Raw genomic sequence first — 7515 nt, 5'->3', positions numbered from 1 at the left:
CATCTGCCAGTTCGGTATGGGAGACATTGGGGTCTTTTCATGGCTGGTTCTAACTTGGTGACTCACTTTTTATTACCATTATTATTTTTCTCCAAAGTTCCAATTCAATAATAAGGGAGAAGTGAAAACAGAAATGAACCAGAAGTCAGTAAACTAGGGCTTGATTTTTGTTATAGCTTTTCTTCACCATGTATCCTTTCTGCCACATTCTTTAAGCCCATTCCAGTTCCAGGTCATTTCTAGTGGCCTCAGGTAACAGGTCAGTATCCAAAGAGCCCATCTCTAAGCCAGGCCTTTTAGACATAGGCTTCTTGTCTGGCCTGTACAGTGCCAGGCCTGCCCCTATGGCTCTAAAATCCAGGCTAGCCTCACCCTACAGCAGTCCCAGAGTCAAGTAACATCATAGTGGACTGTCATGCCAGGCCAGTTCTCATATACATAGACTCCAAGCTCCCATGAATCCAGCCTTCAGATCCATCTCAGAGCCAAGTTGCTTCCTATAGTCACAGGCTCTAGACAAGCCTTAATAGACCTAGACTCCAGGTCAGCACCCACACATCCAGGCTCCAGGTTGACTTCCTTGAACCCTGGCACGATGTCAGGCCCTGTAGCTCCAGGCATCAGGCTGACTTCCACAGGCATAGCAAAGTTGGATGGATACTTCACATGTCTTCCCTCAAGCAGAGGCTTTCTCTCTGCACTCTGTGCAGCCGGGGGATGGGGAAAGTGAATGTATAATTGTCTTTCCTACCCTCTTCAATGCATTTTTCTTATTTCTTCCTATACTCAGGTACATTAATCTCTCATTTGAATTCTTTAACTCCTGTAAGGATATTTCTGGGCATGGATAGTTGTCCAAATTGATGTTTCTGTGTGGAGAAGTACTATTTCACCACAGTCTTGCGGATATCACTGTCTGAGAAGTACTGTTATACACACCATCTGAGCCTGGGACTGCTGCATCACCCCACCAAGGACTTAGTCAGAGGAATTTGTGGGTTTGTATGTATGGGAGAGGAATGTCTTCATCTACCCACAACAAAAATCCTACTTGAGCAAGGCTCGTAACTTCATAATATTATTTGGGTTGAGATGCAAATTTAGTTATTTCTCTCAGAGGCTGAGGTGACAGTGGACAGAAGCAAGATCCACAAAATTGCCAACCCCAACCTTTTCTATGCCTCAGGTTCTGGCTATGATGCTGGAATGCACAAGATAGGTGGATACAGACAAAAACAGTTTATTATTGCTCTTTGTGATCCCAGACCATAAAACACACAAAAGGGACTAGTGAGAGTAGGGAAGAGGAAGGAGTGGGAAGGTCAGAATGAGGTTGTCAGATTTTTTTTGAGGGGGGAGGGTTGAGTCATGTAGATATTAATCCCTTCCAGCATGAGTATGCTTGGTTTCATGACTATGACAAACAAGTTGAATAACAAATTGAGGTTGATGACTTCCCATCTGCCCTAATTCTTATAATTAAAAAATATATATTTAATGTAACTTTATTTATTTATTTTAATTTGTCCTGAGAGGGAGGGGGGGGCATGAAAAAGCAAGCCACTTGCAGACATAGGGTAAGTTCATATAGCAGTTGTGATCTCTCCACTTCATAAATCCTGGAGAGAAAGAACAGGTAAAGTGAATGGGGCTAATGGAACTGGTAAACGCAAGGAGGAGACAGCCAGCTTTTTTTCTTTTTTTTCTGTCTTAGTATTTATAGCCTCTCCTTCATTGTCACCAGGTTCCCACCTCAGAGGAAGAAGACTGAAAGATAGGAGAGATGAGGAAAGACAGGAGACAAACCAGCATTGCATTTCCTTGCTAAGCAGAAATTCCTGAAGCTCAGAACCAGGAACAAAGGATAAAGAATTGAAAAGCCTGAGCAGGTGGATCTTCCATTTCTTACCTATGCTTCCTGACAGGGTCTCACAGTAACCAGGGTTTGAGATGGCGGTAGGATCTTTTTCCCAGGCAAGGGAATTCAGCACATCACCACTGATCCACTCCCAGCCTCCTCCATTGGGTTCATGGCCCTATAGAGTAGAGGAGGCAGCCAGCTGAAGTGGTTGGTCATTGGAGAACCCCTTGCAGGGCCCCCTTAGCTCTAATACCTGATTCTCTCCCTGTGTCCTGGAAGTTGGTCTGCTCTTTTATAAGCTGCCCCATGGCACTAGGACTCTCCTCCTTACCTCCCCAACTTTATTCACAATCTCAAAGCCGACAATCACAAATACCAATCACAAAGCCAATCAAAGTAATATGTTACTGGATGTTCATATTTGTGATTAGCCTCTTCTAAAATAATGTCTATTCCTTAGTGGGAAAAATGTATTTTTTTTTTCCATTTATAATGTTTTCAGAATAGTGTGCCCAGACCGTGAATCTAAAAGAAATGAACTACAAGGCTTTGTGTGAAATTTGTGTAACATGTTTCAAAAGAGGTAAAGTTTCACAAATAACTTCATCTGAAGAGTAGGAACCTCTTACAGAATTCAGCACTTTAGTCAGCCTCAGGACTCAAAGTTTTCCCCCAGCGATCCCAGATTAGGAATTCTAAGGTCCCTGGAGGTACTTCTTAATCAGGCAGAGGAGAGAGGGCCTGGAGGGCAAAAGCCTCTTCAGAGGTAATGGAGAGGAGAAAATGCAGTCGCACCTGTGTGGGGTCATGGAATCCTGTCCATACATATGAGTAGCTGTTTACAACGTTCTTGACCAGGGAGGACACGAAGGATCCCTCAGCCCCATTGAGCACAGACATGAGGTGTCCCGAGGGCCACTTCTGGCAGGACTTCTGTGTGGGAAAGGGTGAGAACCTGAGATCACACTGGGGGAAAAGCTGGCAGAGGTAGCTGAGAAGAAGGATTGTATAAAATGTAAAGGTGTTCATTCAATTCCCAAGGAGCTCTGCAGAATAAAGATCCCCTCACCCTGAGAACTGCATGTACTTTCCCCTTATCCCAAGTGCATATCCCAACACTCACATCTGCATAAAACCAGGATTTTGATGTCATAAATAACGCATAGTAGTGGGAGGCATAGGCTACTGAGCCCTGGGGAGCAGCTGATCCTTGGAGAGGGGAGTTCCTTCTGGGAGTTTTCACCTGGGGTGGAAGAAGATATAGGAGAGGGATGGGGTGAAATGGAAAGTGGGGATGAGGATAAGGAGGTGGCCTTGCTGAATAACTATGAGGACTGTTCTTGAAAAGTGAGACCACATTTCTGAGTACTTCTCAACTTTTCCCAGGATTTCTTAATCTAGAACCAGGTCTAATAAATGGGAGGATCATCTGTTTCCTTTATACTCTGCTCATTTATTCAATAGTCCAACAACCCTCTCTCTCTGAGGATGCTCTGCACTGGGCCCTCCACTTATTCTTTTCTACAGCCCCTTATATGTCATTATAGACCCACTTTATCTTTTTTCCACTTTATCTCTGCAGCCCACCATCCACCTGTCAGAGGCCACTGACAAAATGAGAAACCACCTCATTCCATTGTTAGTGGACCACTGAGGTGCCTCCCACCACTAGTGACCCTGAAGGAAGGGAGAAAGAGTGATAGAGGAATGGTAGGCACTGTCACTGTGTGGAGCACACCTCACCATTCCCACATGCACACACAGGAAACTTCCTTCACCTCTGGGCTCTGACCACTCTCAGGAAACCCAGTACTAGAGGCAGAGGCAGCTCACCTTGGACCTGAGACAGGAGCATCAGGCAGGAGTGCAGCATCCAGGACACACTGGGGAAGGCCGTTGGGGACAGCATCCATCGTGCCTGCGACTTGAAGAGGCAATTAGAGTTCAGCAAAAGAAGAGGGAGGGAGGCTATGCAGAGAGCCCACTGCCTTTGGTCTTTTCCTTTATGTAGTCTCCTAGAAATAAAATAATCTTAGTCACATTCATTTCCCTCAATAGCTCTGGAATGAAATGGGCAATCTCTATGCCCTCCTATCATTGAGACTGCCTAGGGCAGCCTTTGCTGAGTCTCAGAGCTGCTACATTCTCTCACAACACCTTCTGTAATATGTGAAGAAATTCCCTGGCGTGGTCTCCTCTTCTCTAAACTATCACTTACCTGTCTTGCGGGGATCTGGGATGGTTTGTTTGATCAGGGACAAATGGCCTTTTATAATATAAAGGACATTGGGGTAAATAAGAGAATTGCATAGGCATGACATGGGAAGGGCTTGGGTTGGATCAAAGGCAATTCTCATCAAGAGGAGGAGACTCTCCTGTCAAAAAGCTGGAAACTGCCACAGATGTTGCCTCTTTTCTGTTAGCAGGGCAGCACTTTTTCCAGGAACAGGTGGCATTTATACTTCCATTGTGTTCTCCCAGTTGCCTTTTCAGAGAAGCGGGCAGCTCAGCTGCATGAACTCTACGCTTAAATAGTTTAGAAAATATTACGGCATTGAATATTTAGAGAAAATGTGAATACTTTATCTCATATTAACTTTCCAGGAATGCACTTTTGTAGACATAGATACAAATATTTGTATACCTTTGTCTAGTCAACAAATTAACAAGTAAAATTGGTGGGTAAGAGGTTTGGATGTATTTTTGAGGATAATTATTTTTCAAAGTTAACAAAAGAAAGCAAGAGATTAGACTGATTCAGAGTTTCTGCTTTGATATTACATTGTGAGCCCAAGAAAGGTTGCAAGTCAATAAGCAAGCTCATGCCTTTTTTTTTTTTTTTAAAAGAGGTTTTTGTCAAAGGGTGTGTGCATGTGACAGAGAGAGACAGAGACAGAGAGAGAAAGTGAGAAACCACCACCCAGGGAGATGGCCATGCCACAACTCCTTCTCCATTCTCCTGCTGGGATTTTAGGCATTCCCAGTGTGATTTTCTTTCTTTTTGTTTAATGGGAAACTGTTTTCTTTTTATTTAAAACTTAGAGAGAAACTTTGGTCACATCTTACCTTTAAAAAATCCAGTTTTGGGCCAACAGGCAGTGTAGTGGTTAAGGATGCTGGATTCCCACGTGGCAGACCACGGTTTGAGTCTCGAACCTGGCAGCTTGCTTTCTTACTTTCCTACTCTCTCTCACTCTGTTCCTCTATGATCAAATTCAAATAAATAAATAAATAAAGTTAAATAAAAATATCCAGTTTTACATATTACTAAATAGGTAAGAATGACCAGATAAATAAATTCTTCTGTAAAAATTGGCCAAATTTTATCAAAAATCTAATGTACAATGTAATCCAAATCATATAGACTGCTTGGGATTAAAACACTCCAAATGTACAACTCCAACCTAACAAATGTGAAAGTACTAGCTCTCGTATTGTTGGTCTAAAAGAGTAGAATCACATTAGTTGAGTAAACTAAGTGCCTACTCTTTTGCCAGCATTAATTCAGGTTGTGATTGACAGCAGAAATATCTATGAGGAATAGTTCTACTATGAGAAAAGTATAATTAGAGAATAGTTTCTTTTTAATGAACATATCACAGTATCAAATTTTTATAAGAGAACAACATTAACAACAACAAAATAGATGAAACAGCTACCACAAACACATTGTCTCCTCCATACTGCATTTTAGGGGTAGAAAGGTGTGGTCAGGGGGTTCCTCAACATGAAAGGAAATTGAGTATGGTATTCTTATTTTATACAACTCTTATTCTTTATAAAAATGTATAGAGTCATGCCTACAAAAGTGTAACCCATGACATTTGAAAGGAAGCACTCTTTGTAATTATTTAAAAGGGACTTTTAAAATATTATAATAGAAAGATCTGTGCTCTATAAGCACTCCTCCACTGGGCATTATAATAATGAGGCTTACTATTAATACAAAGACTAAGTGTTTGAGAGTTATGAACAACTGAATTTAACAAACATCATTTCTTTTTTTTTTTTGGAGAGATTTTCACTGTAGGGCGCGTGCGCTCGCCAGACAGAGAGAGACATAGAGACAGAAAGCGAGAAATCACCCCCCAGGGGGGATGGTCACTCCGCAATCCCTTCTCCTCCATTCTCCTCTCGGGATCTTGGGCACGCATGCACACACGCCCGGCGTGAGTTTTAAGCCACCGGGTCCGGGACACAAACCGCGGTCGACTACGTGGGAGTCCAGCGACATAGCCATTACGCTAACTGCTGGTTCCCACAAACATCATTTTATAATTGCTTTCTGCATCTTTTTTTTGTTGCTGTTGTTGGGGAGATCTTCCACTTAATGAAGATGCTCAGTACCTTGGAGTTCCTTAGCAGATTCTTCTTTCTCTGAGTCTGAATTACTTTCAGAGTCATCCAGACTTTCAGGATCAGGTGAATCATCATCATCATCATCATCATCAGTCATCATATCATCATCTTCAGCCACATTGCCCACTCCATCATGATCTTTTACCTCACTAAAGCCAAGTCCACAATGTCGTCAATATCTTCCTGGTATTTACTGTCCACATTTTGTTGATACTGAGCCTCCAGGCCTTCATTAATTTTCTTGGCTTCTTTCCCTGTTTAGAAGTGAGATGTTGGCTTGTGATCTTCTATAACCAGACGACTAAGATGTTCTTTCTTTTCTATACCCACAAGTCTTAAGAACTTCTGTTTTCTATCTTCATTGCCTAGTCTGCTATCTCCCAGTTGCCGATCCAAGATTGTTGTCTAGGGAGACTGAACACTTTACCCCGTGAAGGTGAGAATCTCTGGCAGCAGTCATTGTTACAAGGATATGGGCGGGAAAGGCTGAACCCACACTCCATTCTCCTAACCACAACACCAGCAGTCTGCAACCTGCCACTGGCACAAGCAGCACCACCCCAGAACATAGCCCAGTGTGATTTTCTTTTTTTGGAAGTTTTTGCTATAGCGTACATGAGCTCGCCAGACAGACAGAGAGATAGAGAGATAGAAAGCGAGAAATCACCCTCTTCATAGCCTGGCATATGGAAGATTTACTGCTGAGTGAGGCAAGCCAGGCTATGAAGGAGAGACATTGTATGTTCCCACTTAACAGATACCGAATGTCTGCACTCTATGACTGAAACTGATTTACTAATGGTTGTACAGACACAAGAGATGGGTGTGAATGTCAGACGAGGTGTATGTGGAGGAGTGGGGCCTAACGAAGGACATTTGGAGAAGGGATACGGAGGTAAGAACATTGACGGGATGGGGAAGTGTGGTGTTATCTGTTGAAGATATCTTGATCAACAGGACTGGGGAGAAATGTTCACATATTGAAATGCTCACATTGTAAGCTAAATAATGCAATTGAATGTATATACAAAAAGAAAGAAATTTTAAAAAAGTTCAAAAAAAAAAAGAAATCACCCCCAGGAGGGAATGGCCAGGCCGCAATCCCTTTTTTTCCATGTTCCTCTCGGGATCTTGGGTACACACGCACAGGTGCCCGGCATGAGTTTCAAGCCACCGGGTCTGGGACATGAACCGCAGTCGACTACATGGGAGTCCAGCAACATAGCCATTACGCTCGTTCCACCAGTGTGATTTTCAAACCACCATGTCCAGGACTCAAACTACTGTTGACCATG

At 42.9% G+C, this 7515-nt stretch overlaps 2 pseudogenes; both read right to left on the bottom strand.

Annotated features, from left to right (window-relative positions):
* Window positions 1-1232: 1232 nt before the first annotated feature.
* On the bottom strand, window positions 1233-4085 carry LOC102474412 (lithostathine-like; annotated as a pseudogene).
* Window positions 4086-6117: 2032 nt separating this feature from the next.
* Window positions 6118-6680, bottom strand: LOC102473990 (small acidic protein pseudogene; annotated as a pseudogene).
* Between the last annotated feature and the right edge of the window lie 835 nt (window positions 6681-7515).

The sequence above is a fragment of the Tupaia chinensis genome, unplaced genomic scaffold, assembly GCF_000334495.1.
Source record: "Tupaia chinensis unplaced genomic scaffold, TupChi_1.0 Scaffold146837_1, whole genome shotgun sequence".
Taxonomy (NCBI): Eukaryota; Metazoa; Chordata; class Mammalia; order Scandentia; family Tupaiidae; genus Tupaia; species Tupaia belangeri.
This window is presented reverse-complemented; position numbering and strand designations above follow the sequence as displayed.